Raw genomic sequence first — 24,248 nt, forward strand, 5'->3', positions numbered from 1 at the left:
TTGCGATGTCCACTTTGATGCGGTTGAAGGCCAAGCGGGCCTCTCCCGACAGGGGAAAAAGGGTGGATTTGATAAGCGGACGGGCCTTATCCGCGTAATTAGGGACCCACTGGGCGTAGTATGAGAAGCAGCCCAGGCATCTCCTCAGTGCTTTGAGATTGGTGGGAAGGGGAAGTTCCAGGAGGGGACGCATGCGGTCAGGATCGGGGCCGATGACCCCGTTTTCCACTACATACCCCAGGATGGTGAGGCGGTGAGTGCGGAAGACAGACTTCTCCTTACTGTAGGTCAGGGTAAGGAGAGCGGCCGTGTGGAGGAATTTATTGAGGTTTGCGTCGTGGTCCTGCTGATCATGGCCGCAGATGGTGACGTTATCCAGGTACGGGAAGGTGGCCCGCAGCCCGTTCTGGTCCACCATTCGGTCCATCTCACGCTGGAAAACCGAGACCCCGTTGGTGACGCCGAAGGGGACCCGAAGGAATGGTAGAGGCGGCCATCCGCCTCGAAAGCAGTATATTTGCAATCCTCCGGGCGGATAGGGAGCTGGTGGTAAGCTGATTTAAGGTCAATAGTGGAGAACACCTGGTATTGCGCAATCTGATTGACCATGTCAGATATGCGCGTAAGGGGATACGCGTCCAGCTGCGTGTACCGATTGATGGTCTGACTGTAATCGATGACCATACGGTGTTTCTCCCCAGTTTTGACCACCACCACTTGTGCTCTCCAGGGGCTAGTGCTAGCCTCAATGATCCCTTCCTTCAGGAGCCGCTGGACCTCGGACCTAATGAAGGTCCTGTCCCCTGCACTGTACCGTCTGCTCTTGGTGGCAAGAGGCTTACATTCGGGGGTGAGGTGTCCGAATAGTGAGGGAGGGGTGACTTGAAGGGTCGAGAGGCTGCAAGTGGTGCGCGGTGGGCAGTCTAAGAACTGTGGGTTGCAGACGGAGAGCGGGGGAAGAGGCCTGTTGTACTGCAACGTGACACTCCTGAGATGGGTCAGGAAATCGAGCCCCAGGAGTACAGGAGCGCAGAGGTGTGGCAGCACCAGGAGCTTGAAATTTTTGTACTCGGTGCCCCGAACTGTAAGGGTCACCACACAATACCCGAGGACATCCACTGAGCGGGACTTTGAGGCCAAGGAAATTGTTTGTTTAACTGGCTGCACAGAAAGGGCATAGCGGTTCACCGTATCGGGGTGGATGAAACTCTCCGTACTCCCGCAGTCGAACAAACAATTTCCCACGTGGCCGTTTACCTGAATGTCCATCATGGACCTGGCGAGTTGATGCGGACGGGTTTGATCTAGCTGGACAGCTGCCACCGTGGATCCTGGACGGTGGTCGACCGCAGTTGCCAGCATCCAAAATGGCGGCCCCCTTATCTCACACGCGGCCGATGGCATCCAAAATGGCGGCCCCCTCATCTCACACGCGGCCAATGGTGTCCAAAATGGCGGCTCCCTTGTCTCACACACGGCCGATGGCGTCCGGAATGGTGGCTCCCTCGGGTCGCACGTGGCACTGTTGGGCTTCGAGGACGACTTTGCCCTGCAGACTTTAGCATAGTGGCCCTTCTTCCCGCACCCAGAGCAGAACACCTCCCTTGCCGGGCAGCGTTGTCGGGGGTGCTTCCCCAGGCCGCAAAAATAACACTTCGGACCTGCAACAGCCGCAGCCGTCGAGTCGTTGGTGGGGCGCGGTGTGGCGTAAGTCTGCGGCCCTCCTAGATACTGGGGTGGCAGCGGCCGTGGTGCCCATGATGCAACTGCCTGGTCGGGTGCGTAAGCCTCGAGGTTACGGGAGGCCACCTCTAAAGATTCAGCGAGCGCCACTGTTTTTGGTAGGTCCAGTCCCCCCTGCTCCAGCAGTCGCTGCCGAATGTAGTTGGACGCGATGCCCGCAACAGGCATCGCGGATTAAGTCCTCCGTGTGCTGTGCGGCGGATACAGCCTTGCAATTACAGGCCCTGCCGAGTACCCGTAGTTCGCGGAGAAACTGTGCACTCGATTCTCCCGGCCGTTGTCTTCGAGTAGCCAGAAGGTGTCTGGCGAAGACTTCATTCGTCCGTTTACTATACTGGCTCTTTAGGAGCTCTAGCGTGTCCCTGTACGTCTCAGCGTCACGGATGGTGGAATATACCACGTCGCTTACCCGGGCGTGGAGCACGTGCAGCTTGTCTGCTTCGGACTGGATGACAGCGGAGGCTTCGAGGAAGGCTTCAAATCACTTCAGCCGGCGATCGAAGCTGTTGGCAGCTCCCACAGCTTGAGGATCCAGGTCTAACTTGTCGGGCTTCAAAATTTGTTCCATCCTATGAGTTTTTTTTTCTTTGCGATTAAAATTGATGCACCATCAATTTACGAGAACTCCAGCGAGTGAGTGAAATAAAACAGGCTTTTAATCGCAAAGAACTGGTACACACCCTTGTAGTCAGCCTGGCCCAGACTGAGGCAGAGGGGAGGAACCGTTACCTTTATACCTCGATCAGATGGAAAGGGAGGAGTCTCGGGTCAGGCGCAGCAAGGGTGTGTCCAGGCATACAACATGTAGTTACAGTGGGTCACCACAATCATAATAATGGCGGAGCAGGCTCAATGGCCTCCTCCTGCTCCTATTTTCTATGTTTCTATGTGAAAGGGTGTTAATTAAAGTAAAAGCTTTGGAGATCCAAAATAAAGTTTAAAGTTTATTTCTTAATGTCACAAGTAGGCTCACATTAACACTGCAATGAAGTTACTGTGAAAATCCCCTAGTCGCCACACTCCGGCCCCTGTTTGGGTCAATGCACCTAACCAGCACGCCTTTTGGAGAAAACCGGAACACCCAGAGAAAGCCCACGCAGACACGGGGAGAACGTACAGACTTCGCACAGACAGTGACCCAAGCCGGGAATCGAACCCAGGTCCCTGGCACTGTGAGGCAGCAGTGCTAACCACTGTGCCACCGTGCCACCCCTAATAAATCCTAGGAATGGAGAAGAGACAAGCTGAAGGTTAAGAAACAACGACTGCTCATTGGGGGAGCCATGCCAGAGTGCAAAGGAACAAAAGCTGAAAATGCTGGAAAATCTCAGTGGGTCCGACAACATCTGTGGGGAGAGAATAGAGCCAACGTTTCGAGTCTAGATGACAAATTGCAAAGGAATTTGGCTGCCTCAGACTCAGACTCAGAAACTCAGAGCAAACAAGGTAAATTCACAGATGACACTAAATGAGGAGGGGGGACCTTTAATGTCGTCAAGTGTAAAATGTAATTCACATTGAATCACTTGCAACCAATGGACAGAGGAGGTTCGGCACGGTAGCACAGTGGTTAGCACTGCTGCTTCACAGCACCAGGGACCTGGGTTCGATTCCCGGCTTGGGTCACTGTCTGTGTGGAGTTTGCACGTTCTCCCTATGTCTGCGCGGGTTTCCTCCGGGTGCTCTGGTTTCCTCCCACAGGCTGAAAGACATGCTGGTTACGTGCATTGACCTGAACAGGCACCGGAGTGTGGTGACTCGGGGAATTTCACAGTAACTTCATTGCAGTGTTAATGTAAGCCTTACTTGTGACTAATAAATAAACCTTAGGTTCTTCAATAGCATCAGGTGCAAGACAGCTTTCTAATATACTGCCCTATCACCATCACTTAATGGCCAATAGGTTTGAACATGATGAGAGACATTGCTGGAGAACAGTTCCGGCTCAGATTCACAGTCAAAACATCAGCAGTCACCCACTTCCCTTTTCTTCTTGAAGGTAGCAGTTGAGGCTAGCAACTTTCTAATCATAGAATCCCTATAGCACAGAAGGAGGCCATTCGGCCCATCGAGTCTGTACCGACCACAATCCCACCGGGCCCCATTCGCACAACCCTGCACATTTACCCATGACACTAAGGGTCAATTTAGCATGGCCAATCAACCTAACCCGCACATCTTTGGACTGTGGGAGGAAACTGGAGGACCCGGAGGAAATCCACGCAGACATGGGGAGAATGTGCAAACTACAGACAGACAGTGACTCAAGGCTGGAATTGAACCTAGCTCCCTGGTGCTGTGAGGCAGCAGTGCTAACCACTTTGCCACCATGCTACCTTCTAAGTAGCCATTTTTAATATCTGAGCTCCAACGCTGAGCAGTGATAAAGAGCACAGTTGAGTTTACTACTGTCTACACTTTCCAGCAGGTTATTCGAAAATCAAACACTCCCTAATTCTTCCTCTCCCTAACCCAGGGCACTGAAGCCACTTGCAATATCCACTCTACAAGTTAGCTGTTGCCAGGTAACTGAGCATATAAGGTAGCTTTTAAAAAGGCTTCCAAAGCTTTAAATTTACAATTCCATTAAATACTGCATTTTCGATCACCAATGTCAATAAGAAGTAATCTGCATTTAATATTTACTGATAAAAATCAATTTGCAAACACAACATAGGGCTCCAAATGATTAGTGTTCCAGAAAAGGTCAGAATGTTTCCCACTGAAATCAAAGAACACTATAGTATGCAAAAATTACACATAGCTCAGTGAAGATTAGGTGCTGGAAAAACTTGTCAATGAAAGGAAAAGGAAACAGCTAATAAAGGAAAAAGATACATTGAAAGAACAAAGAAAGACTTGCATTTATATAGCATCGTCAGGCGAGTCTCACCTGATGAAGGAGTAGCGCTCCGAAAGCTTGTGATTCCAATAAACCTGTTGGACTTTAACCTGGTGTTGTGAGACTTCTTACTGTGCCCATCTCAGTCCAACGCCAGCATCTCCACATCATGGCTACCAATCAATTTACATGCAGCACAAACAACAATAACGAACAAATAATCTATTTTTAAGTGATGTTGACTGAGGGATAAATATTGACAGGAATTCGGAAGGAATTCCGTCCCTTCAATATCACACTGCCTCCACCTCAACACACCCTCACCTCCCCCCCATAAGACCATAAGAATTAGGCCATTCAGCCCATCAGGTCTGCTCCATCATTCAATCATGGCTGATATGATTCTCATCCCCATTCTCCTGCCTTCTCCCTGTAACACTTGATCTCCTTATTGATCAAGAACCTATCTATCGCTGTCTTAAAGACACTCAATGACCTGGCTTCCACAGCCTTCTGTGGCAATGAGTTCCACAGATTCACCAACCTCTGGCTGAAGAAATTCCTCTGCATCTCAGTTTCAAAGGAGCGTCCCTTCACTCTAAGGTTGTGCCCTCAAGTTCTAGTCTCTCCCACTAGTGGAAATATCCTCTCCACGACCACCCTATCAAGGCTTCTCAGTATTCTTTAAGTTTCAATTAGATCCCCCCTCATCCTTCTAAACTCCATCGAGTATAAACCCAGACTCCTCAACCGCTCCTCATATGAGAAACTCTTCATTCCAGGGATCATTCTTGTGAACCTCCTCTGGACCCCCTCCAAGGCCAGCACATTCTTCCTTAGGTATGGGGCCCAAAACTGGTCACAATATTCCAAATGGGGTCTGACCAGAGCCTTATGCAGCCTCAGCAGCACATCCCTGCTCTAGCCCTCTAGAAATGAATGTCAATATTGAATTTGCCTTCCTAACTGCCAACTGAACCTACATGTTAACATTTGACCAACTGCCTAAAAAAACGGCCAGTGGAGGACCATAAAATTCTGCCTCGTGGTCATTAATCCAACTAAGATGGCAAATAATTTCAAAGGTCACAGTTTCACTTTGAATGTGTACAGTGAATATGTTGTCAATGAAGTTCCCCTTATTACATTTCCCCTTGATACATTAGTCACGATTGGGATTTGCTTCAAGTTTCCAACTATCTGAACATTGGAATCGTTGAACTGAAATCCATGTCCCCAGCATTTCTAATACTGTTCCAAACAAAATACTATGCCAAATTAAAAACAAAATACTGTGGATGCTGGAATCTGAAACAAAAACAGAAAATGCTGGAAAATCTTGAGCAGGTCTGACAGCATCTGTGGTGGGAGAATGGAGCTAACGTTTCAAGTCAGGTTGGTTTTATTCTCTCTCCACAGATGCTGTCAGACCTGTTGAGATTTTCCAGCATTTTCTGAAAACATTATGCTGACCCAAACTGGAATGAGCTTTGGTCAGAGTACCGATTGTATTGCATCTCCTATAAACTAGCAAAGCTTGGGATTTTGCAAGAACTACTAAAAATGTATTATTAACTTGGGTGCCCTTTAATCAGCACAAAACATTAGCATTTCCGAAACCTGCAAGCAAAAAACCTCAGAGGATATCATCCACAAATTGCCCGTCTTTTACCAGCCCAACGCTTCAACTGAACCCAATTCTGGACTAATCTCAGCTGGGGACCAATTCTGAGGCAGCCTATTATAAACTGTCATTGGATCATTAAACATATCCCAGTTCCCAACTCATGACGTCCCCTACTTTGTCCACCCTATTTCTCCTCCAATATCCTCTGCACTATTTCACAATCCAATCTACGCATTATATAGTAAACCATGTAATCGATGCAATTAGTGTCAGTATACTAAAAATATATATAGAGTACAATTCCATTAAGAATGGTTGATGCCTTATTGATTCAGTCCTTTAAAAAGAGACAAAGGTGGCAAAATATTCCATGGCTCATAATTGCTGAGTTGCTGGGGTAGTGGAAAATCCTGTGGAGTGTCATTGTCAGTGCTGAATAATACAGATCACAATGGTAAAATGATATCCTGGTTGCTTGCTGTTCTGATTTCAAAGGATTTGAAAGAAATGGCTGGGATTTGGAGAGAATCCCTATGGTGCAGAAGGAGGCCATTCAGCCCATTGAACCTGCGCCGACAACAATCCCAGCCAGGACGCCATGCATTTACCCTGCTAATCCCCCTGACACTAAGGGGCAAGTTAGCATGGCCAATCAACCTAACCCGCACATCTTTAGAGTGTGGGAGGAAACCGGTGCACCCGGAGGAAACCCACGCAGACACGGGGAGATCAGTTCCTCCTGCACACAGTTTTTTCAAACTCATCAATATCACTGCAAACCGAGGAATCACATTTCTTAAGTATGCAAAAATAGTCATCAGAAGGAATAGTTTCCGTCCCTTACGTTCTTGGGGGAATCTGCCTGCAGTTATGCTTTACCCTCCTCAAGTTCAGCTCCCAGGACTCTGTGACAGCAGTTAATGAGAAGAACAAACAAAGAACAAAGAAAATTACAGCACAAGAACAGGCCCCTCGGCCATTCAAGCCTGCACCGAACATGCTGCACAATGGAACTAAAACCCCCTGCCCCTCCGGGGACCATATCCCTCTATTCCCGGCAATGCTTGGCGTGGCATTTGCTACCAAATAAACCTGTTGGACTTTAACCTGGTGTTGTTAAAACTCTTACATCGTCCATCTAGTCAGCAATGATTTGCATCCCAGAGAAATAGGCGTTGAGGAGGCCTTATCCCCGAACTAAATTGGAAAAACACTCCAAGGCAGCAAATTTGTAGTTGCGAATGTGAGCTGACTCCGGTTTGCAAATAGGAATTTTTGACATTTACACTCGCAATTCCTGATAAGGTCACCTTGAAGTCTGCACTGTTAATAAAGGTCATTCTCATTCATCCCATTCAAATCCAAAAAGCATTTGTCTGACAGCTCCATACATAGAGGTAGAAGTTGCACAAACTACAAAGCAAACAGGTTCAAGAGGTACATATTTGTGGGCCGGATACATTATTACTTATTAATGAAAGACCTTTGCATTCGGCTTATTTTAAATGCTGAGAGTTTTGTCATCTGTTTCAGTGAGACATAGTTAAGCACAAAACTCATTATATTCTGTATAGCAGACCAATAAAATAATGACAGATAATTAACCCAGTCTCTTTCTTCGTTAAAGAAAAGCCAGGAGGATGATTTTGTTCGGATTTTACGACCCTCAGCTGGCTTGCTTTGATGTTCTTGTGTTTATTTTCTGGCTAGTGAATGATCCACGTGTCTTTAATCCAATCCACTGAGGTTGCATAACCTGTATTCTGGAAGTAAACTGCAGTATTCCCAGGTGGAAATGGGGAAATATTTCAAGGGTAATCTGGACTTCTTTGGAATTTAGGATGAATTGTAAATATTCAGGGTAGTGCATGAATGGAAATGTTCCCGTTCAGACCTCTGGAGCAATTGAACACTCATCCCTAATTTGCAAACAATCCAATGTTCATCCACACACATTGGGTGCAATGTTACAGCCCTGCTAGCCAATGGGGTTTTCCAGTCCTGCCGAAGTCAATGGATTTTGAATGATTCACTACATTTTATAGTCCCACTCCCACTCTAATGGGACTGTAAAATTCCACCCATTATCCTTAAGGTTGATGTTAGTGATATTAATGGAAGATTATTTAACATTTAACAATTGTAATTCCTTTATTTATGATGCAATGGGTGGGATATTCTGGCTGCACGGGTCGTAAGACAGGAAATATCCACCCAAGGTCAACAGACCTTTAAATGGTCTGCTGAATTGGCTGTCCCGCTCAGAGACCGGAAAGTCGAGCCCACTATACACACATGCAAGCATGAACCCATGCACACGCATGTGCATATGCACCCACACACAGACACACACACCCACACACCCTTCATTTCATGTTCCTTGTCTACAGAATTGTAACACCCATAGAAATAAAGGTTTTTAAAGTTTAAAGTTTATTTATTAGTGTCACAAGTAGGCTTATATTAACACTGCAATGATGTTATTGTGAAAATCCCCTTGTCGCCACACTCCGGTACACTGAGTGAGAATTTGGCACGGCCAATGCACCCACCTTTCGGACTGTGGGAAGAAACCGGAGCACTTGGAGGAAACCCATGCAGACACAGGGAGAACGTGCAAACTCTACACAGTCAGTGACCTGAGGCTGGAATTGAACCTGGGTCCCTGGCGTTGTGAGGCAGCAGTGCTAACCACTGTGCCACCGTGCTGCAAGAATAAGAACAGGCCATTCAGCCCCTCCAGTCTGTTCTACCATTAAATTACATCTTGGCTGACCTGTATCTTAACTCCCACACCAACTTCCTTGATTTCATAATATTTAACACTCTTGCCTTAACAAAACCTATCTATCACAGTTTTAAAATATTCAATTGCTCTGGCCTCAGTACGGTTCTGAAGGAAAATATTCCTGATTTCCATCATGCTTTGTGTGTCTGCTGACCTCACCTCTGAGTCAACATACATCACACTGATGCCCATTATGCAATCACTTCAACCCGTTTCCATTGTGTAACATTCGTGTTTGTAGTGCACAGAGGTATAACATTCCTGAAAATATAAGAATCCGAACAAAGAATCAGTTCTCAATACAGCGCTTATTTTCTGTAAAAATCCATTGAGAACTAACATTGTAAAGCTGAACTTTTCCTGCTAAATAATTTGAGGCTACACAGCACATTAAATAGCTATATTCTTGGTGGGTTAATGGGGGTAAAGGAAAAGTAACAATAATTACTAAAGCAGAAGGGTTTGGTGTGTATATTAAACATAAAAGCACCAGTGTGTACAAGGCTGCAATGCAATCCCCGTATTTTGCTATCTTCTGTTAAAAATGCACTTATTCATCTGCAATAATTTACATTCCATCAGCTGCATGAATTCTCAATTGAACAAGATTGACAGAGAAATGGAAAGTATGTCCCCCTAATATCAAGTACCAAAACCACAGTGGGGGGGAATGATATCCTCTATGTATTAGCAATAATGGGACAATATCTCATGTTACTGTTTCCATAAAAAAGTGTTTTAAAATAGTTCTAGGTGAATGCATAAATGGCTTGGCTCGAATCAGTGTCTAGAGGAAATTTTGTCATTCGATTTGTGATGTGGTTAATGGATAGTAACAAGAGGAATCTCCATCTTCCCATATAAAATAAAGTTTATTTATTAGTCACAAGTAGGCTTACATTAACACTGCAATGAAGTTATTGTGAAAATCGCCGAGTCTCCACACTCCGGCGCCAGTTCGGATACATGGAGAGGGAGTTTAGCATGGCCAATCCACCTAACCAGTACGTCTTTGAACTGTGGGAGGAAATCAGAGCCCACAGAGAAAACCCACGCAGACACGGGGAGGAGGTGCAGACTCCACTCAGACAGAAATCATAGAAATCCTACAGTGCAGAAGGAGGCCATTCAGCCCATCGAGTCTGCACCGACCACAATCCCACCCAGGCCCTACCCCCACATATTTTACCCACTAATCCCTCTAACCTATGCATCTCAGGACTCTAAGGGGCAATTTTTAACCTGGCCAATCAAACTAACCCGCACATCTTTGGACTGTGAGAGGAAACCGGAGCACCCGGAGGAAACCCATGCAGACACGAGGAGAATGTGCAAACTCCACATAGACAGTGACCCGAGCCGGGAATCGAACCCGGGACCCTGGAGCTGTGAAGCAGCAGTGCTAACCACTGTGCTACCGTGCCGCTACAGTGACCCAAGCCGGGAATTGAACCCGAGTCCCTGGCGATGTGAGGCAGCAGTGCTAATGGCATGTCTCACTGCTGGCAATGAGGCTACATTTTTTTGTAATGAGGGGGAATGGGGATAGGGTGGGAAAATGCAGCCAGTTAAAAGATCAGCCATTATCTTGTTGAATGGTGAAGTCTTCTCGAGGGGATCAAAAGGCCTATTCCTGCTCCTAATTTCCGATTTTCTTAACTATGGTCATTTGGTGAATCAGACTTGCAGACCCTGTGGGAGTTGGTTGTTTCTTACCCGGGAAGTATCTGCTTTGACATAAAATATACATGTTACCGTGGAATAATCGATGATGCCTTTTGACCGTTCACTGCCGCACATTTTCTAAACCTGATGTGCAATGAGTTCTTTGTACCCTGAGGTAATGAACATCAACCTAAACCAACATGCGACACAGAACATTATTAACATCATTCTGACAGAGGCGCTGCTCATACCACAGGTGATGTGAAGTGACATTAAAAATCAGTATCGGGCAATGAGAAAAATGCTAGTCAAATACATCACATTAAACGTCATAATAAGTTGTTCAATGCAGGAGTGCCTTCTTTTCAACTCATGAAATGGTTTAGATCCTTTAAAAAAAAAAATTGAAAAAATGTATGCAGCATTATGTATGCAAGGAGTGGCACGGTGGTTAGTACTGCTGCCTCACAGCACCAGGGACCCGGGTTTGATTCCTGGCTTGGGTCACTGTCTGTGCGGAGTCTGCACATTCTCCCTGAGTCTGTGTGGGTTTCCTCCGGGTGCTCCGGTTTCCTCCCACAGTCCAAAGATGTGCGGGTTAGGTGGCTTGGGCCGTGCTAAATTGTCCCTTAGTGTCATAGAAACCCGACAGTGCAGAAGGAGGCCATTCGGCCCATCGAGTCTGCACCGACCACAATCCCACCCAGGCCCTACCCCGACATATTTACCTGCTAATCCCTCTAACCTACGCATCTCAGGACTCTAAGGGGTGATTTTTTTTTTAACCTGGCCAATCAACCTAACCCGCACATCTTTGGACTATGGGAGGAAACCGGAGCACCCGGAGGAAACCCACGCAGACACGAGGAGAATGTGCAAACTCCACATAGACAGTGACCCGAGCCGGGAATCGAACCCGGGACCCTGGAGCTGTGAAGCAGCAGTGCTAACCACTGTGCTACCGTGCCGCCCATGTCAGGGGGACTAGCTAGGGTAAATGCATGGGGTTAGGGAGATAGGGTGGGATTGTAGTTGGTGCAGACTCGGAGGGCCAAATGGCCTCCTTCTGCACTGTAGGATTCTATGATTCTATTAATGTATAAAGAATATCCTAGCCATATCTGTGATTACATTGTCTGTTCTCTTTGCTTAACCTTAAGAGCAGATCTTGAACTGAGTGCGCTGAGTGGTGAAGTGCTTAGTTATAAAAACAGTTTGTGATTGGGGAATGGATGCACATGTGTTTTGTTTCTTTGAGGAATATTGCTGTTCTTGTCAATATTTAGCCACTAAAACATGATTTGCATCAACATTTGTCATTGCACCCTTTTATATAATTCTATTACAGATATGAATAAGATCTTTGTAACTTTTATATAATATGCTTCTGTATATATATTGTATACAGCATATTTCTACACTTGTGTAATTTGCTCCATTTACCTGTATCTCGCTGTCGAATATTTAGTCGGGAGGTCTAACAGTTTTCCTTGGCACCAATCATGGCGTCAATTCTTTTTTTAAGCGCTTTTGAATATGTAATAGAAGGAAGTTGGGTGTCTGTCTCTAAACTTCCTTTCCCATTACTTTATGAGCTCAGTGACACTGAGGTTTTCTATCTATCTGCTGTACTGTTCTCAAATCTATTCACAGCAAACTGGCAATTCAGTATCACAATAAGCTTGATTGTAACATGACAGATGATCACATTCCCTACAGATATTCAACCCACTATTCAGGCACAACTAACCTCTGATGGGATATGGTTAACTTAATGTAGGATATCTCCATTTAAGCAACTCATGACTAAGATTTTATGTAACCATATAAATAACTAGCGTTGCAACAGATTACTTACAAACTGAGGTAATATTCTAGTTTCTGTAGAGTCTGGAATTTATATAGAATCACCCTGTAAATCAATGGCTTTTCTGCTCCACTACCCCTCTTCCCTGCCTCCTCCACCTTCAACTCCAATAAGTATAAGGACTAGTAATCCAGAGACCCAAGGTAATGTTCTGGGGACCTGGGTTCAAATCCCACCACCGCAGATAGTGAAATTTGAATTCAATAAAAATCTGGAATTAAAAGTTAACGATGATCATGAAACCATTGTCGATTGTCGGAAAAACCCATCTGGTTCACTAATGTTCTTTAAGGAAAGAAATCTGCCGTCCTTACCTGGTCAAGTTTACATGTGAATCCAGAGCCACGGTAATGTGGTTGACTCTCAACCACCCTCAGGGATGGGCAATAAATGCTGGCCCAGCCAGCGATGCCCACATCCCATGAACGAATAGATAAAAACAAAATCATGGACTTCTTTGTCACTAAGATCAAAAACATCCAATCAGTTGCCCTCCCTGCTTCAATCCTTCCCCCGAGTTCACAAGGCCAAGTGGCTCCCCTAAGCTTGAACTGGTATCTTTCTCTAGCTTCCCTCCTATCTCCACTGATGCTCCATTCCAGTTCATTATCCCATGAGACCCACCTCCAACCCCACCCACCCTATTCCTCTTAAATTGCTGACCACCCAACCTGATATTGTCACTGGGCTAGTATTCCAGAGACCCAGCATAATGTTCTGGGGACCCGGGTTTGAATCCCACCATGATCCCACCACCTGGATGAACAGAGGGATCTGGGTGACCATGTGCATAGATCCCTGAAAGTTGGCACCCAGGTTGATAGGGTTGTTAAGAAGGTGTACGGTGTGTTAGCTTTTATTGGTAGAGGGATTGAGTTTCGGAGCCAGGAGGTCATGCTGCAACTGTACAAAACTCTGGTGCGGCCGCATTTGGAGTATTGCGTACAGTTCTGGTCGCCGTATTATCGGAAAGATGTGGAAGTGTTGGAAAGGGTGCAGAGGAGATTTACCAGGATGTTGCCTGGTATGGTGGGAAAATCATATGAGGAAAGGCTGAGGGGCTTGAGGTTGTTTTCGTTAGAGAGAAGAAGGTTAAGAGGTGACTTAATAGAGGCATACAAGATGATCAGAGGATTAGATAGGGTGGATAGTGAGAGCCTTTTTCCTTGGATGGTGATGGCTAGCACGAGGGGACATAGCTTTAAATTGAGGGGTGAGAGATATAGAACAGGTGTTAGAGGTAGGTTCTTTACTCAGAGAGTAGTAAGGGCGTGGAATGCCCTGCCTGCAGCAGTAGTGGACTCGTCAACATTAAGGGCATTCAAATGGTTATTGGATAAACATATGGATGATATTGGAATAGTGTAGATTAGAGGGGCTTTAGATTGGTTCCACTGGCCGGCGCAACATCAAGGGCCGAAGGGCCTGTACTGCGCTGTAATGTTCTATGTTCTATGTTCTATGACAGATGGCAACAATTGAATTCGATAAAAAAAATGGAATTAAAAGTCTAATGACCATAAAACCATTGTCAATTTTTGTAAAAACCCACCTGATCCCCTTATGGTCTACAAATGACTCCAGACCCACAGCAATATGGTTGACTCTTAAATTCATTGGGTATGCTCAAGGCAGAGATTGATAGGTTTCTGATTAACAATAATGCATGGGTTATGGGGATAATGTGTGTAAAAGGCATTGAAATGGCTGATCAGCCATAATTGCATTGAATGTTGGAGCAGATTTGATGGGCTGAATGGCCTATTCCTGTTCCTATATTCCTTCCTGGCCTCCATGTAAGTTAATAGGGTGGAGGGGAGGTGTGGGGTGGGATGGAGAGAGCCTGGGTGGGATGCACTTTTGGAGAGTCGATGCAGACTCGATGGACTGAATGGCCTCTTTCTGCACTGTAGTGATTGTATTCTCTTCTAGTATTGTTAACAGTTGCCCCATCTCTGATTCTGTCCCCCTCCCTTTCAAATCTACCACCACCACACCTCTCCACAAACAAAAACACTCCTGATCTCTCTGCCCATGTAAACTATAGGCCCAAGGCAAACCTCCCTTTCCTTCCACAAGTCCTTAATCATCCTTTCCTAAGATGTCATTGGTGATATGAATAAGCTTCCTGTCAATGTTATATAATATGCCATGCTTTCAGAGGTGTGACACTTCTGGATATATCTTTGGAAATTTGCCACCTTGCAAACCCATGCCCATTTTCCCACAATCTGTGTTTAACCAATGTTCCCAGTTAATGGTTCCTCATCCGTTTTTTTACTTGCCTTCAGCCTTTGACACAGTTGCCCACACCCTCCTCCTCCAACACCTCTCCACCATCATCCAATTGGGTGGGACAGCCCTTGCCAGATTCCAGTTTTATCTATCTACTCGTAGCCAGAGAATAATCTGTGATGGTTTCTCTTCCTACTCCCACAATGTTGCCTTTGCTGCCCCCCCCGCAGGATTTATACATGGCCTCTTCCTATTTCTCATCTACATTTTTGTTCCTCAGCAGCATCATCTGAAAAATATATTAGGTTTCATATGTACGCTGATTTTACCTCGCTCTAGCTCACTGCCACCTCTCTCAATCCCTTCACTGTCTCTGATTTGTCACAGTGCTTATCCAACATCCAATATCAAATGAGAAGGAGCTTCATCCAACTTTCTATTGGAAAGACCAAAGTCAGGGAATTTTCCTGTCCTGCCCGTCACAAGAATCGTAGTGGGCAAGGGGTGGACCATGGAAAGGTCCATTGACCTCGGGCGGGATTTTCTGGTTTTGGGGCAAGCATGGCCAGAAAATCCCATCCAAATCCAGATGCAGTATAATTGGATAAATGATAGATTATTCACTTTGGAAGCAAAAACACGAAGGCAGATTACTACCTGAGTGGCTGTAAATTGGGAGTGGGGAATGTACAGCGGGATATGGGTGTCCTTGTGCACCAGTCACTGAAGGTAAGCATGCAGGTGCAGCAGGCGGTAAAGAAGGCAAATGGTTTGTTGACCTTCATTGTCAGAGGTTTCGAGTACAGGAGCAGTGATGTGTTGTTTCAACTATACAGGGCCTTGGTGAGGCCACACCAAGAGTATTGTGTGCAGTTTTGGTCTCCTTTTCTGAGGAAGGATGTTCTTGCTCTCAAGGGAGTGCAGCAAAGGTTTACCAGGCTGACTCCGGGGATAGCGGGACTGATGTATGAGGAGAGATTGACTAGGTTAGGATTGTTTTCGCTGGAGTTCAGACAAATGAGGGGGGATGTCATAGAGACTTATAAAATTCTAACAGGAGTAGGCAGGGTAGATGCAGGAAGGATATTCCCAATGATGGGGGAGTCCAGAACCAGGGGTCACAGTCTGAGGATTTGGGGTAGACTATTTTGGATGGAGGTGAGGAGACATTTCTTCACCCAAAGCATGGTGAGCCTGTGGAATTCATTACCACAGGAAGCAGTTGATGCCAAAGCATTTAATGTATTCAAGAGGTGATGAGATATAGCACTTGGGTGAATGGGATCAAAGGTTATGAGGTGAAAGCAGGATTAGACTATTGAATTGGATGATTAGCCATGATCGTAATGAATAGTGGAGCAAGCCCGAAGGGCCAAATGGCCTCCTGCTTCTCCTATTTTCTATGTTTCTATGTTAATTGTCTTGGACTCCCATTCCAAACTCCTTTCCTGCCTCAACTGACTCCATCACTTGCTGGAAACTGTCTGAAGGTAAACCAGCCCCTCTGAAATGTTGCTGTTATATTTGGCCCTAAATTGACCTCTCCATCATGTAACTGCCCCAACAGCAAAACTTCCTACTTTCACCCCCATAGCATTGCCTGACTCTACCCCTGCTGCTGTTTATCTGCTGCCGAAACCCTCCTGTTATCTCCTGACCTGGTGATTCCAATGCTCTTGAGACCGGCCTTCAATCTTCCACCCTCCATGAATTACAGTGAATACAAACTCTGCTGCCCCCACAGCAATTTCATTTACCCATTATCCCTGTGCTCACTGAGTTACATTGGCTCTTGGTCCAACAACGTCTCAATTTTAAAATTATCTCTCTTCATTTTCAGAGTCTCAGTGGATTCATCCCTCCCCTCTCTTTAACCTCTTCCAGCCTTCTGAGATCCCTACATTCCTCTAATGTTGACCTCTTGATCATCCCGAATTTTAATCGCACTACCGCTGATGACTGTGCCTTCAACTGCCAAGTCCCTGACCTATGAAATTCCCTCCTTAAACTTCTCCGTCACTTTCTTTCCTCTTTAAAAGTGCTTCCTGGAGCTTATTTCTTTGACCTGGCTAGTCCTTTTATCTCCTGACAGATTTGGTGTCAAATTTTGTTTGATTATGTTCCTGTGAAGCGCCTGTAAAGAGACATTTTATTATGTTGAAAGTGCTCTATAAATGCAAGTTATTGTTATAACCAACAAGTGTTTTCACAATCAGAGTGCAGACTTCAAAGCTTTCTAGTAGATTTTGAACTGAGATCAAGCTTCAAACACAAGACAGCACCAACAACAGTGACTTGAACAAAAGCTGATTGTATGGTAGAATGTGGGTGCTTGTGATTAATTTTCCCACATGTTAACAGAAAATATCACTCTATTGTATATCATCTGGAATATAATGGGTGACTTGGAGTGGTTATAAGTTAGTAGTCGTGCTGAGAGGTTACTCCAGTAAGCCTTGAGTAATTTATCACTTGAATCCCAAGCTACACCTGGGTAATTAGTTCCAAGATGAAATTTCTTTGAGGCATTTTCTTTCCTTCACTTCTCCATGCCATTCACCTTCTCGAGACTGGAGTAAGGGGAGCAGCTTCCTAGCTGGTCTCTGCTAATACCTGCTTGAAAATCATCTACTAGTACCCCAGAGCAGCCACGGGTGACTCTCCATCTCATAAGAAACTATGTAACCTGTCACACAATAATCCATTACCTGGATTACCAACTCCTATTATACATTGCTCAAGGAGTTGTCATTATACTTAATTTTGTAATATGCAAACACAAAAAGGCTGGGGCACGTATTACTGCTGGATCTGAAATAACAAGAGAGCCTCTCTACTGTATGCCCCTATGTGTTGGTGCCACACAGTAATGTCACTGAGAATGCTTTTACCAAATGCACTAATATCACATTCAGGAACAATTATAAAGATGCAACAGGATTGCAAAAGCAGAAAAAATACAACATCGAGTTTCAAGCAGACCTGATATTACAATCCAACCTTAAAGGGAAAACAGAGATTCACCCAATACAAACAGAGTGCTACTTATAACTCGCTTGTATCCAATGTAAATACACATCAACCTATCTGTCAAACCTGCTAATGTAAATGCTATTCCTCCTGCAACAGCAATAGCTAGCTATTTAACAATCTCCGGGGAGAAGGCCAACAATGACCCCTTAATTTATCGAACAGTCAACTGGATGCTATGTTTAATCAATCGAATGGGTGCTGTTTAACACTTACCATATCGTAAACATTGAGAATCACTGGTTCATTTGCCATCGCTCGTTGCAGAGATCACACAGTCCCAATAATCCTTAAATCAGTTACTGGCCCCAGTTCGCTCCCACTGACCCACTCTACTGTTGCATCAAAGATCAAACATGCGGGACAATTTTCTTCTCTTTTTTTCACACACAAATCTGAAATGCATCCAGTCTCCAAAAATACACAGCGAAGATTGGACTCCCTCTACTTCGGGCAATGTGATTGAGTGAGTGTGGTGACAGTTTATCCATGGGAAGTGCCCCTCTCTACGAATCCAGCCTGCAGGCTAGAAAACCATATTGTGCATTTAAACAGAGAGAGAAAATGCATCAGTTAAAAAATATATATCATTGCATGAGACGCCTCTGACCCGTTGGAGAATTCTTCATGTCCCCTGACCCTCTCCCTGGTTTCAGGAGATGGAGCTAATTGAAGTGCAGGTTACTTTTGCCCTCTCCGGGGGCTGGTAGCAGCGAGTGGAGCTGTCCAAGGTGCTGATGCGGCCGATAGTGGTGGCAATAGGGAGCTGTCCAGGGTGCTGAAGCGGGTCGCGGCGGTGAGTGGAGCTGTCCAGCGTGCTGAAGCGGGTGGCGGCGGGGAGCGGAGCTGTCCACGGTGCTGATCGGCTGGCACAGGCGATCGGAGCTGTCCAGGGTGCTGATACAGCGAAGCCTGGCTGGAGTGGGATGACATCACTTGAAGCGGCTCCCCAGCCAGGCTTTTAAAGCAGCCCCAGCAAAAAACTGAGATGGAGATTGCTGCGATCCGGTTACATCATAAACGTCCACATCTCCAAAAGGCCCGGGCACGCTTAAAGCTGGACTGCAACGATTGGGAGAGCTCCCTGTGCAAACCATCGAGCAGGTGCATTAAGCACTGCCAAAATAAACTAAAATGTAAAACGTGACTCTTTATTTGCTTGAAACATTGCCAACCATCTTCCAATAAATGAGTGAACAACTTTAAATAGGAGTTCTGGCTTTTGCTTAAAGCGTGATGGGGACGAGTGGGAAGACCCTGATTTACAGGTGTTCACTCTGAAATAATTACTCTTCCCTCAAGATTCAGCACTGTACAAGGACCGGTTCGTGTTAAAATATAAGCACCAGTTGCTAACAGTGCCGCCAGCGTGACTTGGAACATACGCTCACAGCGCCTTGCATTTGCGATCTCCATTGCAAAGATCAGCTGCTGCTCCAAGTTCATCCGCACATCATTGCACGCTGCTTTTGCAACGGCTCAGCTTTAAATCCAGGCAGTTGGAATTAGATACCGATAGCATTTCAGGGATCCAAAAATAAACCATCTCATCCTAACCTTTCACAGAACCACTGACACGTGATTTTCTTGTGGTTTCTAAGGGAAAGGGCAAAAACATGTCTAAATCAACTCCAGCTTATTAATACTCCGACTGCTTCTGACGGCAAGAGCGCAAAGGGAAGGGGCCTATAATTAACAGGTACAATAGGCAAGGAGTTCTTTTATACTTTAACTTAATCTCAATCTCCCCATTCCATATTTTTTCAAATCATAAAAGTACTCTGACAGATACATAAAGTGGATAGAATCTGCATCTTAACCCTCCTAATCCTTAAATTGCTTCAATGCTCTTGAAAGCTGTTGCCAACAGCTGTTATTTAACCCAGGAATTCAGCACTTCAACATTCCTCCCTCCAGCTGACTTTTCACTCCTTGCCCCAACTTTGCCAATGTGAAAACTCAGTAAAGTCAGGCGTGAGGTGAATAGCGTGATCCACCCCCTCCTCCAGGCCGGTTCCCCCTTTACCAAAGCCCGAAAATGGCCGTGATCAGGACCGTGCCCGAAATGGGCGCAATGGCCATTTAAATGCATTTGCATGCATTTAAATTGACTTAATGGGCCGCATGCCCAACTTTGCCGGCACTTCTCCCCTTTAGCACCATGTTCATCCATCCAGAATCAGCGCGAAACAGACATGCTCCACAAAAGTCCGATTCAAGTGTCTAGTTAGTGAGGAGGTAAGTGCCGAGTGTCCGAAGGCTCTCTGCTTGAGATTGGTGTGGGGGGGAAGGTGGGTCTGCTGCCACTCTGCCTGAGATCAGTGAGGGGGAAGGGGGGGCCCACAATCGGTCTGGGTGGTGGGAAGGGGTGGGGGGATAAGGGGGTCAGTAATGTTGTGGGGGTGGGGTAAGGTCTGTGGAGGCCAGGGGGAGGCATTATCCAGTCCAGGAGGGATGTTGCAGGGGAACCGCATTCTATCATTTTTTTTCTTCTGCGCATGCGCGGTTGGAGGTGCTGATCAGAGCTACAGGATTTCGGGTGCATTAAGCCCTGCCCTCAGGCTTGTGCATCCCAATTCGGAATTGCTGATTTTTCTTTAGGCAGAGTGCGTATGGGGATGCCTGAGAACGGGTCTAAAAGTCGGATCTGAAACATTCCTAGATTCAAGTCTACCCAGCACTTAGAATCAAAATGGTAAAATAGGGACCCTTAATTCAAGGCTGAAAGATCTTTCTCTGGTGATTGCATGCCACAATGTAAACAAACCTGAGCCTCAAAAGCCCTCATAGACTTATTAAACAAACCTATGATTTTAATGTTAGGATGTCAGAGCAATCTTTAGTTATGAAATTGTTGACTCTCGTTTTATCAGACTCTAGTCTCATAAAATGGAGCCCAGCACAAGTATGAGAGCCAGCTCATCAATGTATAAAATAAGCAAAGCAAAGCATGGAGGCCACTCTCCTGTAACATGTGTGAATCTACCTCCTGAACCACCAAGGAACACAGACATATCACCTGAACAGTAGGAAGCATGTAGACATTACAACCGAAGATCCTCAACAGCAGTAGGTAAAACAGATCTATCTCTAACAATGATAACTGTCTGGTTGGGAAATTAGATATCTTCGACACAAAAGTATGAAATATGATGCCATTCACTAAACTGGGAGGAATTAGATACAACAGGCTATACTGTCAATAAAATTGCAGAACTGTATACTTTTTGGCATTTTTGTCTTATTGTAATTTAGCAGTGGTCTCATCAATTCAGTAAGAAGTCTCACAACACCAGGTTAAAGCCCAACAGGTTTATTTTGTAGCACAAGCTTTCGGAGTCTCGCTCCTTCTTCAGATGAGTGAAGGTGCTGGTGTGGCCGAGTGGTCTAAGGCGCTGGATTTAGGCTCCAGTCTCTGCGGAGGCATGGGTTCAAATCCCACCACTGCCACAAAATGGCCATTTGTTTGTCTGTTCAGTGCATATCATTTCTTTAAGGAGAAAGGCAAGAGGGATGCACGTTGCAGCATAACATCCTCGGGCCAAATGTTCAGTGTCACTCACCTGAAGAAGGAGCGAGACTCCGAAAGCTTGTGCTACCAAATAAACCTGTTGGACTTTAAGCTGGTGTTGTGAGACTTCTTACTGTGCTTACCCCAGTCCAATGCCGGCATCTCCATATCACCTCTTCAATTCAGTCAGGTAGTACAAACCAACTTCAGAATCCATGTGCCCACAGCAACTCAATACAAATGTTGTGTAGAAGACCATTGGGATGAAGGAAGGGCCACACTGAAACAAAACTGTACCATGAAAGTTATACCACTACGAGCAAGCTGAGTGGCTTATTTTGAAATTAGCCAACAAACATTCAAATGGTAAGGCATTGTTTGAGCAAGAACTATTCAGCAGTCGATAAGTTAGTTTGAAATTTCACAGGGATTATATCAGGTCACTCAGCTCCACCTTTGCTAAAATACACGGTGTATAATAAATATCAGACCATAAGACATAGGAGCAGAATTAGGCCACTCGGCCCATCAAGTCTGCTCCGCCATTCAATCATGGCTGATATTTTTCTCATCCCCATTCTCCTGCCTTTTCCCCATAACTCCTGATCACCTTATTAATCAAGAACCTATCTATCTCTGTCTTAAAGACACTCAGTGACCTGGCCTCCACAGCCTTCTGCGGCAAAGAGTTGCACAGATTCACCATTCTCTGGCTGAAGAAACTCCTCCTCATCTCTGTTTTAAAGTATCGTCCCTTTAGCCTGAGGTTGTGCCCTCGAGTTCTAGTTTTTCCTACTAATGGAAACAGCCTCTCCATGTCCATTTTACCCAGGCCTCGCCTGTAAATTTCAATAAAAGCCCCCCTCATCCTTCTGAACTCCAACGAGTACAGACCCAGAGTCCTCAAACATTCCTCATATGACAAGCTCTTCATTCCAGGGATCATTCTTGTGAACCTCCTCTGGACCCTTTCCTAGACCAGCACATCCTTCCTTAGATATGGGGCCCAAAACTGCTCACAATACTCCAAATGGGGTCTGAACAGTGCCTTATGTATGTAAGAGTTAATTAAAAGATGTATAGTTTCATAGAGATTGCAAACTATTACTTTGCCCACATAGAATTGTATTAATTATACAACAGAGAAACAGGTGATCCCACCCAACTAGTCCATGCCACTGTGAATTCTCCACTCAAACTTCAAACCTCGCACACTTAATTCGAGCGCCTTCACCCTAACTTGCTTACCTTGATGCTCTTTAAATGCATCTATACTATTTGTGTCAACTACTTTCTATAGCAATGAGTTCTTCATTCTCACCACTTTCTGAGTAAAGAAGTTAATTCTGAATTCCCTATTTGATTCCTTGGTGACTGGTTTATACTGAAGGCCTCCTGTTTTACTCTTCTCTATGAGTATAAAAAAAAGGTTGGATTTTCGTGGAATCGGGCCAACTCTGGAGGCCTTTAAAAATGGGGGAAGAAACCCCGATGTGGATTGTCCTGCCCTTATTTCGGGAAGATCCCATTTTTGCCAGCAGGGAGAAGGGGGAAAAGGCATGAATTACATAAATGGGAAACACATAGAAACATAGAAGATAGGAGCTGGAGGAGGCCATTTGGCCCTTTGAGCCTGCTCCGCCATTCATTAAGATCATGGCTGATCATCCAAGTCAATAGCCGAATTCTGTTTTTTCCCCATAACCTTTGATCCCATTTGCCCCAAATGCTACATCCAGCCACCTCTTGGATGTATTCAATGTTTTGGCATCAACTACTTCCTGTGGTAATGAATTCCATAGGCTCACCATTTCCTGCTCAATGCATTCTACGCCCGTTTTGAGCAAGAGGTCAGCGAGAGCATGCCCTCCATCCTGGAAGCCTCGGATGAACCTGCATCTGGGATCACCATTGCAGATGTCAGAGCAGCTTTCTTGAAGGTCAACCCATGGAAAGCAACTGGCCCGGATGGGGTACCCAGATATGCACTCAGATCCTGCGCAGATCAGCTGGTGGGAGTATTCACAGACATCTTCAACTTCTCTTTACAACACTCTGAGCTCCCTATCTGCTTCAAGAAGACGACCATCCTCCCGGTACCTAAGAAAAACCAAGCAGCGTGCCTTAATGACTATCAGCCGGTAGCTCTGGCATCCATCATTATGAAGTGCTTCGAAGGGTTAGTGATGGCACGAATCAATTCCAGCCTCCCGGACTATCTGGATCCACTACAGTTTGCCTACCGCCGCAACAGGTCCACAGCAGAAGCCATTTCCCTGGCCCTGCACTCAACCCTGAAACGCCTAGATAACAAGGACACCTATGTCAGACTCCTATTTATTGACTACAGCTCAGCCTTCAACACTATTATTCCCACGAAGCTCATCTCCAAACTCCGTGGCCTGGGCCTCGGCACCTCCCTCTCGGCTGGATCCTGAACTTCCTAACTCACAGACCACAATCAGTAATGATAGGCAACAACACCTCCTCCACGGTCATCCTCAACACTGGTGCCCCACAAGGCTGTGTCCTCAGCCCGCTACTATACTCCTTATACACCTATGACTGTGTGGCCAAATTCCCCTCCAATTCTATTTTCAAGTCACTGACGACACCACCGTAGTGGGTTAGATCTCAAAAATGATGAGACAGAGCACAGGAATGAGATAGAGAATCTGGTGAACTGGTGCGGCAACAATAATCTCTCCCTCAATGTCAACAAAATGAAGGAGATTGTCATCGACTTCAGGAAGCATAAAGAAGAACATGCCCCTGTCGACATCAATGGGGACAAAGTAGAAAGGGTCAAGAGCTTCAAGTTTTTAGGTGTCCAGGTCACCAACATGTCCTGGTCCCCCCATGCCAACACTATAGTTAAGAAAGCCCCCAACGCCTCTACTTTCTCAGGAGACTGAGGAAATTTGGCATGTCAGCTACGAC

The 24,248-nt window shown here is 45.6% G+C and overlaps 1 non-coding gene across 1 annotated transcript; it reads left to right on the forward strand.

Moving 5' to 3' along the window:
• The first annotated feature begins 21,165 nt into the window (after nucleotides 1-21,165).
• trnal-uag (transfer RNA leucine (anticodon UAG)) lies at nucleotides 21,166-21,247 on the forward strand. The gene has a single exon. It is a non-coding gene; the product is annotated as a tRNA-Leu (tRNA).
• Nucleotides 21,248-24,248: the final 3,001 nt, after the last annotated feature.

The sequence above is a fragment of the Mustelus asterias genome, chromosome 18, assembly GCF_964213995.1.
Source record: "Mustelus asterias chromosome 18, sMusAst1.hap1.1, whole genome shotgun sequence".
NCBI lineage: Eukaryota > Metazoa > Chordata > Chondrichthyes > Carcharhiniformes > Triakidae > Mustelus > Mustelus asterias.